The following is a 9,695-nucleotide window of genomic DNA, read 5'->3' as shown; positions in this document are numbered from 1 at the left end:
TTTAAAATCCTCAACATTTTGGCCCTGGAATGGTCCACCCATTGCACATGGATGCTCATCCACTCAAATGCTTGGATAAGCAGTGGTCCGGCTTTGGGTTGCCAATTTCCGGGTGGGGCCTGTAGTTCTCCCAGAATTACAACGGATCTCCATGCTACAGAGATCAGTTCTCTTAGAGAAAATGGAAGTCTCAGGAGATATACCTTAGGTTCTATGTAAAGCCCCTCTGCAAACTGGCTGGTTGTGATGGACAGGAGGCTGTCCTGCCCCTGAAAGTTAAAACAGCCAAACAGCTGTTTCATCTACCCCAGGGCTCATTTTGAGGGGAATCGCGCAGGAACACAGTTCCGGCAGTTCCCCAAAGAGGTCACATGTCAGGTGGCCCCGCCCACCTGACTTGGCCATTTGGGGCCCATTTCAGCCTGAATTGGGGCCAAAACGGCCCGGATCTGGCCTCTGATGGGTGGTGGATCACTCTCCCACTCAGCAGTGGCCTGATCCTGACCATTTTGGGCCCAATTTCGGCCCTGAATGGCCAGGATTGGGTCCAAAACACCCAGGATAGGTGATGTCAGGGGGTGTGGCATATGCAAACCACTTATGCCAATGACACATTTCTAGCGATGTCAAGGGGCATGGCATATGCTAATGAGTTATGCGAGTTATGCTAATGAGTTCCTCCAGCTCTTTTTCTACAAAATGACCCCTGATCCAGCCTATGTGACTGCTGTCCCAGCATCCAATAACCTTTGGGGGGGGGAATGAATGTTGGAGGGAAATGCAGCAGTATTTCAGTTCGGTTTAGGGTAGGTTTGGCAGGTGTCTAGCATTTCCCCAGGCAGTTCCATTTTTTGCCAGACTGTCTGGGGGAAACAAAGTTGAAAAAATGGACACCTGGCAGACGCACACCCAGGGAGGTGAGCAGGTTGGCCTGCCATGTACCTGGGGAGTGTCTGGCCCACTCGCCTGCCTGGCCTGCTGTGTGCCCAGGGAATGGCTGGCTCATGTGCCCAATCACTCAGCCTGACCCGCTCGCCTGAATGCCTGGCCTGCCACACACCCAGGGAATAGCCAGCCAGCCTGCCTGCCCAGCCTCCTAAGCCCCAGTGAAGTGACATCATCATGCTTTACATGCGCACAAAGGGGAAAAACCCACTGATAAGTGCCAGGGCCCCCATCCAGCTGGTGGGGGGAAGCCATCTAATAACCATAGTTCAGGGCTGCCTCAACAACGGCACAGTTTTGTGCGCACCTTTGCCTGGTATTGTGTCAGAATGCATTAACTCTAACTCTAGGAGAGGACACAGATGTGAGGATTGGCTCTGGTGATGAGCAGTCCTCATACCTTTTCGTCTGTCTCTTGGAACAGGGCAGGCTGGTGTGGGTGGAACACTGTGCATGTGAACGGATCCAACCTGGTAGCTAGTCAGTGAACTCTTGTTTGTACTTGGAAGCAGGAAAGGGAAAATCCAAAGCTAGCTTAAATGTATGTGCCTCAGCAGGGGTCATTTCGTAGAAAAAGAGCTGGAGGAACTCATTAGCATAACTCATTAGCATATGCTATGCCCCTTGACATCACTGGCAACGTGTCATTAGCATAGCTGATTTGTATATGCCACTGACATCACCTAGCCTAGCTGTTTTGGACCCAATCCTGGCCATTCAGGACCAAAATTGGGCCCAAAATGGCAAAAGGGGGCTGAAAATGGCCGAAAAGGGGCCCAAAATGGTCGGGATCGGGCCACTGCTGAGCAGGAGAGTGACCCACCACCCATCAGAGGCCCAATCTTGGCCGTTTCGGCCCCAGTTCAAGACGAAACGTGCCCCAAATGGCCGAGAGTCAGGTGGGCGGGGCCACCTGACATGTGACCTCTTTGGGGAACTGCCGGAACTGTGTTCCTGTGCGTTCCCCCTCGAAATGAGCCCTGTGCCTCAGCCAGGTTTTCCCTTTGAATGCTGGGGAGACCTGAACTGCCGATCTGTTCCTTCAAAACAAACTGTACATAAATTGTTATCCTTTGTTATTTGTATAAAGCTCCTGCTTCAGTGATCTCTGCACTTTCTGTGCTCGAAACAAAAGTTGCCTCATGGCAGCAAACCCAAAGCCATCACACTTGTTACTATAAAAACATTTTGCAGTTGAAGGGAAGGAGTAAATTTCAAAACAAATTTGGTTCCCAAAATTATAGAAGGCTGTGTGGGTGCCCTCAGTTGGAAGAAAACTCCTGTCACACTGGTTTTTAATTGTTTATTGTAATGATTGTATGTGTTATGATTTTATCTTTCAGGCTGTGGTTCATCTCGAGCAGTTATCCGACGAAGCAACATATAAATGTTTTAAGTAAATATCTCTTAGGCCAGCTTCTCAAGACCCCACTGACTGGTCTACCCTAGCAGGGATGCTATGAAGTTTACCAGATAATGTACACAAAGTGCTTTGAACACAGAAAGTCCTATAGAAATATGAAGGATTTATTTTGTCGAGTTTTTTCTGCAGCTACCCCAGCATCGACTAAGAGCCCCATGGCACAGAGTGGTAAGCCGCAGTACTGCAGTCCAAGCTCTGCTCATGACCTGAGTTCGATCCTGGCAGAAGCCGGGTTCAGGGAACCAGCTCAAGGTTGACTCAGCCTTCCATCCTTCCGAGGTCGGTAAAATGAATACCCAGTTTCCTGGGAGTAAAGTGTAGATGACTGGGGAAGGTAATGGCAAACCACCCCATAAAAAGTCTACCAAGAAAACGTTGTGATACGACGTCCCCAATGGGTCAGTAATGACTCAGTGCTTGCACCTTTACCTTTACCTACCCTGGCATCTAAGGGTCTTTTGCAATACAGTTTAGTTATTGTTTAGCAAACCACTTCAATGTGTAGCTCTTTTTTTTGTGGGTGGGCTTTTAACCATTTGCAAGTGCCCTTTAGACCCCCTGTTGCTAGGCAGAGTCTTTCAAAAGGTTCTTCTTTCACAATCAGGATGTCTCCATGGTATGCTGCCTGGTTTGCGCGCCCAAGAGTAATATTTTGTTCCAGGATGCTGCCCTTCCACTGCCCTGTAGTTTTCAGGAACTGGACCTAAGAGCTCCCTCTTTGTTCAATGAGCTTTGGAAGTGCCCCTCCACAATCACTTCCTTTCCCACTCCCAACCCTCTTTGCGCTTTTAAAGTTAAGGAGCCTGGCAAGAAGCATTTCTCAAGGAATGTTCAGCCCCGCATGGCTGTTTGCAGCAGACAAAGGAGGAAAAATGATAGCTAAGTGGAACTTCTGTGTTCAGAGGCAATCTACCTTTGATTATCAGTTGCCAAGGAGACTACAGCAGGGGAACGCTATTGATGTCACACCAAGGTTGTGTATCAGGCTGCCCCTTATTGGAAACTGGATACTAGGGGAGATGAAGTTTTGGCTTGATTTGATGCTCTGATTCATGCAGGAGAGGAAATCTTCTAGTGAGCATTAGCTAGGTTAAAAAATTCTCCATATGAAGAAGCAGTTTGCCTCTGAATATCAGATGCATAGGGCAAGATGACAAGTGAAGTTTTCACACTTTTTTGATGGGCTTCCCCAAAGCATCTGGGCTGGACATAGCAGAAAACATAATACTTGACTAATGGGACCTTTGCCTGTTCTGGTCAGGTTTTTTGTTGTCAGAATGGAATGGAGTCCAGTCTCTCTGAACTTCAAACGCCAGGCAGCAAGAAACTGTTCTGATTCCATCTGGCAGGCCATGAGGGATGTCAGGGCTATTGCAGCTCTGTCTGGACAGGAACATATGAAAAAAAAATTAGCCCTGCTATGTTGGGCAAGAGGTCCATCTGTTTTACACAGCAGCCAACCAAACCCCATCCCCATATTACAGTGAATGCATATACAACTTGCACATATGTGCACACATATGTTTGTAAGAAAGAGCCAACATGTATTCACTTTGCACATGAAACCAGGAATCAGTGCCAGTGGGGTTTCAATCACACGCTCAGATGTACATGCATTGAACGAAGGTGGAGGAGAGTGCCCTCAAGTCATAGCTGAGTTATGGCGACCCCTGGAGGAGTTTTCATGGCAAGAGACTAACAAAGGTGGTTTGCCATTGCCTGCCTCTGCAACCCTGGACTTCCTTGGAGGTCTCCCATCCAATTACTAACCAAGGCTGTCCCTGCTTAGCTTCTGAGATGTGACAAGATCAGGCTCACTTGGGCTATCCGGGTCAGGGAACATGCATTGAATGTTACATAAGAATTGTCCAACACTTGTAACACGTGTACACTGTAAACACATTGTATATGCATTCACTGTTACTTATGCACAGGACTCCAGATACAACCAGATAATTTACAAATTAAGCACAGGGAGCAAGACCCCCCCGCCCCAATGTTGCCTCCTGGCATAGATGTTTACAGCTTGAGGGAGGGTTCACTTTAATCACCATAGCTAGCAGCCATGAATGTTTTTGTCCCTATGTGTATCACCTGTCTGTGTGAAAGCAGGGCCGCATTAACCCATGGCTGGGTCTCTAGGCTTTCGTGTATTTCGGGCCCCCTCCGGCACTTCAGTCTTTCACCCCACTACAGCTGACAGCCTCACCCTGGTACGGTAGGTACTAGACTGCAGTACGTAGCCCTACATCCATTTTGAGGGGCTCCTGAAGAATTCTATTCACAATTTTAAAAATATTGTTATTGTGCAAGTAGAACTCTTCAGGAAAGCACATTCTGGGGGTATAATTGTTCAATACTGTAAAATTTTGAAGTGAATGAAATTTTTATTATTTATTAAAAATATATAATTTATGGATAATTGTTTTAATATAAGAGATAATTTGTTTCACTTCAATAAGGAAGCAGTTAGTTATCTTATTAATAGAGGTTATATAAGAGAATCAATTAATTGTAATTTATGTAGGGGTCTGCCTCAGCTAAAAAATACATTGATGGGCCCCTAGTCCCTGCAGGGCCTCTAGGCTTCGGCCTAGTCAGCCTTAGGAATAATACGGCCCTGTGAGCAACCCCATGTTGAATATCATTTATCATGTTGTCTGCTCACCGAGTATGAAACAATTTTCCTGGAGTTCTTCTCAGTCCATCTTGATTTTAACTTACTAAATAATTGTTGTGTCATCTGCAATCTTGGCCACCACAGTCCTCATTCGATTGGCTGTACAGATTAAAACAATGTTTTAGTGGCCGCTGCCACCCGTGTTGGTTTTCTTCTCCATCACCGCTCTTTCCCAGACTATTTTTAAGTTACCTGTATAGCCCCCTGCACTTGGGCTTTCTCTGTGTGTTTGGCTTCACCTCCTGCAGCAGCTATTTTGTGGTTCCGCCTCCATTTTGTGGTTGTGTTCACAACTCTGTGTCAAAATTCCAATGGTGTCAACAGGCTCCAATAATTAGGGACCCCTGTCTTATCCCATGACTGCTCGGCTTACTCAGGAGTCTTTGACAAGAGACTTTGTCAAAAGTAGGATGCCAACTCCAGGTTGGGGAATTCCTGGAGATTTGGGGGTGGACCCTAGGGCGGGAAGGGACCTCAGTGGTATAATACTATACTGTCACCCCCCCCCCCGCCGCCCGGCCCCAAAGAGCCATTTTCTCCAGGGGAACTGATTGATGTTGTCTGCAGATCAGTTATAAATCAGGGAGATTTCCAGGCACCACCTGGAGGTTGGCAACCCTAGTCAAAAGCCTTTCTGAAGTCCAAGAATGTAATATCTTCTGAATGTTACTTATCCATATGCTTGTTCACCTGCTCAAAGAACTCCAAAATGTTGATGAGGCAGGAATTCCCTTTGTAGAAGCCATGCTATCCACCCCTACCTGAGGCTTTGATGTTCTATGTACTTAATAATTCTAGTTTTAATGACAGTTTTTACTCCTTTACCTGCAACAGATATTAGACTAATGGGCCTGAAATGTTCTGAACTCCTTTTTAAAAATCCGCTCTGTGTCATTGTTAGGGTTGCCAGGTACCCTTACCCTCCTACTGGGAAGGGTGGCGCAATGATGTCACTTCCAGGAAGTGATGTAATCACATGGGCTGAGAGTGCTCCTGTGCTGCCCTGTGCAACGACATCACTTCCTGGAGATGACATCATCATGCCACCATGGGAGTGTGCCCAGGAGGCCTCCGCTGGCCAGGTGAGTGGAGGCATGGCTGGAAGGTGGGAGCTGGGGATCTCCCACCTCCACTGGGGGACCTGGGATCTCTACTCCTTGTACATACATTTTCTGCCCAGTCAGTCATGATATGTCCACCACTCACTCATGGCAGCTTCAAGAAAGGGGCTGGTTGGAAACCCCTCTTATTTCTGCAATAAGGGATGAGGTCTGAACTGGGCACAAACAAGAAAGACCACATCTGAGAAAGAGGGAGCTCCACTGGCTTGAATTTGTGCAACGCGTAAAAACATAAGAAGGCCCCAGCAGGAGCAGCGCTAGGGTTGCCAACTCCAGGTTGGGAAATTCCTGGAGATTTGGGGGATGGAGTCTGAGGAGGGTGGAGCTTAGGGAGGAGAGAGACCTCAGCAGGGTGTAACAGCATAGCGTCTGCCCTCCAACGCAGCCATTGTCTCCAGAAGAACTGATATCTGCAATCTGGAGACAGGCTATAATTCCAGGGGATCTCCAGGCCCCACCTGGAATTTTGCAATCCTAGTGTTCCATCAAACGTAGCATCCTGTTTCACGCAGTGGGAAACCAGTTGCTCTGGAAAGGCCAAACAAACAGGGTGCGTAGTCCATTGTGGCCTCCTTGCTCTGGGTTTCAGAAGTGTGCTGCCTTTGAATGTGCGGGTTCCCTTTAATCACGAATGGCTAGTAGCCACGGATACAGGCTTAGCCACGAATCTCTCTAACCTCCTTTTAAAGCCATCTATGCTCATGGCCATCGCTACCTCGGCTGCCCGCAAATTCCACAATTTAATTGCTCATTGAGTAAAGAAGTATTTCTTCGTATGGAGGGGGTGTGTGTGTTCTCCCTCCCTAGCAGCTAAATGCGGTGCTGGTATGCTAACATCAACCACCTTTATGGGTCCCATCTCTCAGAGATTGCCTGGCAGATGAAGGAGGGTTGGGGGGGCATTAAAATGGCCCCAGGAGTGACCAGCCCCAGCACATTGGGCAGTGGTGCATGGCTGCTGGGTTTGCAGAAGGAAGGCTGTGTAGGCACTCTCCAAATGGTCACCAACCTCCAGGTGAGGTCTGGCGATCTCCTGGAATTACAACTGATCTCCAACACAGGGATCCCCTGGAGAAAATGGCTTAGAAAGGGGACTCTGTGGCATTATAACCTGTTGAGCTCCTCCCCTCCTCTGGTTCCACAACCAAAAATCTCCAGGTATTTCCCAACCCAGAGTTGGCAACCCTACCTCCTACCTCACAGCCAGTCCCTCTGGGGCTTGGCTCACAGCTCCTGGCTGCTGGTGAAAAGCCTGCAAAGACTCACTCCCATTGCGCACACACACACACGCCCAAATCCCACAGGTTGAGACCAGATTTATTCTTCCTAGGATTGCACAGGGCGTCTTTCTCATCCTTCAGCTCCCACCCACTGCTCTCTTTGCCCAGACTGCTGAAATTTAGCATCTCCCCACAGCCCATCTTTGTCCCAGAGGGCACTGGCTAGCTCTGCTTGTAGCACAGTGGTTAAGTGGTTGGGATGCAAATCAGCACTCTGCTGGTTCAAATCCCACTACTGCCATGAGCTCAGTAGGTGGTCTTGGGTCAGCCACTCCTCTCAGCCCAACTCCCTAGCTATATTGTGGGGATAATAACATTGACCTTGTTCACTGCTCTGAGTGGGGCACTGATCTGTCTAGAAGTGCAGTTATCATCATCATCATCATCAGCTCCTGGGCTTGGATGTTCGCAGTCTTCTTCAAAGTGTGTTGGAACTTGGCTTGCTTAGCCCCAGAAATTTGATGGAGACTGGGCTGTTTTCTGCATGCTCCTGCTGGACTGGCCTTGGGTTCAAATTCTGCGTCAGCAAGAGAGCTTGCCTGACCTTATTTATTTATTAGATTTATAGTCTGCTTTCCCCACAATACAGGCTCAGAGCGGATCACAACCTAATTAAAACACAATACAATATACAATATACAATAAATAATATATAGCTAAAAGCAATTTAAAACTGGCAGCAAAATTAAACAGACAGCGGATTTCACAGTCCTGCAAGATCACTGCAACTTGGGGTACAGGGTTAGGTTGAATATTTTCTGAGCGCTCTCCACCACCATTTCTATAAATATGTGAGGTTTTTTTTTTAAAAGACTGTGCTTTTCACAGAAGGGGAGAAATTCTCTGCACGTGCTGAAAAATACATTTTCCTGACTTTGTTTTAAAGCTGCTTCCTGTCTGAGACGAGAAGCACTACTGGCTCAGAAGCGTATCTGCTCTTGGACTCTTTAAAAAAAGAACTTCACCTATCTCAGGGAAAGATTGGTTCAGAGGGATTCAGAGTTTGAGTTACCTTGGCCTTAGTTTTTGCTTCTTTAAAACACACAGGACCCTGTCTAAAGAGTTTTCTTTTGTGGCTGATTTTTATGATTTTTATCACCCTCATTCCAAGGAATATAGGGCAATGTTCAAAAATCCCCCTCTAGTTCACCCTCACAACAACTCTGCGAGGTAGCTTGGGACCAGGGCTTTTTTTCCAGCTGGAATGAAGTGGAATAGAGTTCCGGCACCTCTGGAGAAACGTAGAGGGCAATCTAAACTCCCCTCTGTCTGGAGATCAGGGGGCGGGGCCACCGGCCATGTGACCATTTTCGCTGAGGGCAATTTAAACTTTAAAAAACTCCCCCCTTGTTCCATCTGACCCAGGATGACTTCATTGTGCGGTCCTGGGACCATGCGCGCACTTTGCACATGCACATGTGGTACCAGGGGCAGGAGTTGCCCCTGGTACCATACCTCCTGCCAGGAGTTGCCCCCTGTGCTGGCAACCCACTGAGTTCCACCACCTCTTTTCCCAGAAAAAAAACCCTGCTTAGGGCAAAAGAGAACCACTAGCTTCATAGGCTATAGCAGAGTCAGGATTTGATCCCAGGACTTTCTGGTCCTATGCTGACCCTATAAGAACCTCAGAAAAGTTGGTCTCCCTTTGAGGTTCCATGAACCCCCAAAGGAGATTTGCTCAGAGGCCTGTCCTGCACTGTGAACCTATGAAACGGCTCCAGTTTCCTCGGCGCTCACAAACTCTTCTCCCCAAGTCAGAGCCATGGACCTAAGCCGGACCTTCTGCTTCCTGACAAGACAGCACACCGTACCTTAGCTAGGGTTGCCAACCTCCAGGTTGTGGCTGGAGATCTTCCAGAATCACAACCGATCTCCAGGCAACAGAGATTAGTTCCTCTGGATAACATGGTGACTTTGGAATAGGGTTGCCAGCTCCAGGGTGGGAAATTCCTGGAGATGTTGGGGTGGAGTCTGGAGAGGTGGGGTTTGGGGGAGGAGGGGGGCCTCAACAGGGCATACTGTCATAGAGTCCACCCTTCAATGTAGCCATTTTCTCCAGGAAAATTGATCTCTGTGGCCTGGAGATCAGCGATAATCTATTTTATGTTATTTATTTACATTATTTATAGTCCTCCTTTTTTCGCTGAGACTCAAGGCAGATTGCACGGCCAATTTCAGGACATTTCAATAAACCATGTAATAAGGTCTATAAATTCCCACCCTCTGGGGTTTCTGCAAACTATGCA

Source organism: Eublepharis macularius, chromosome 5 (genome assembly GCF_028583425.1).
Source record: "Eublepharis macularius isolate TG4126 chromosome 5, MPM_Emac_v1.0, whole genome shotgun sequence".
NCBI classification, from domain to species: Eukaryota; Metazoa; Chordata; class Lepidosauria; order Squamata; family Eublepharidae; genus Eublepharis; species Eublepharis macularius.
Note: the sequence above shows the minus strand (reverse complement) of the source record.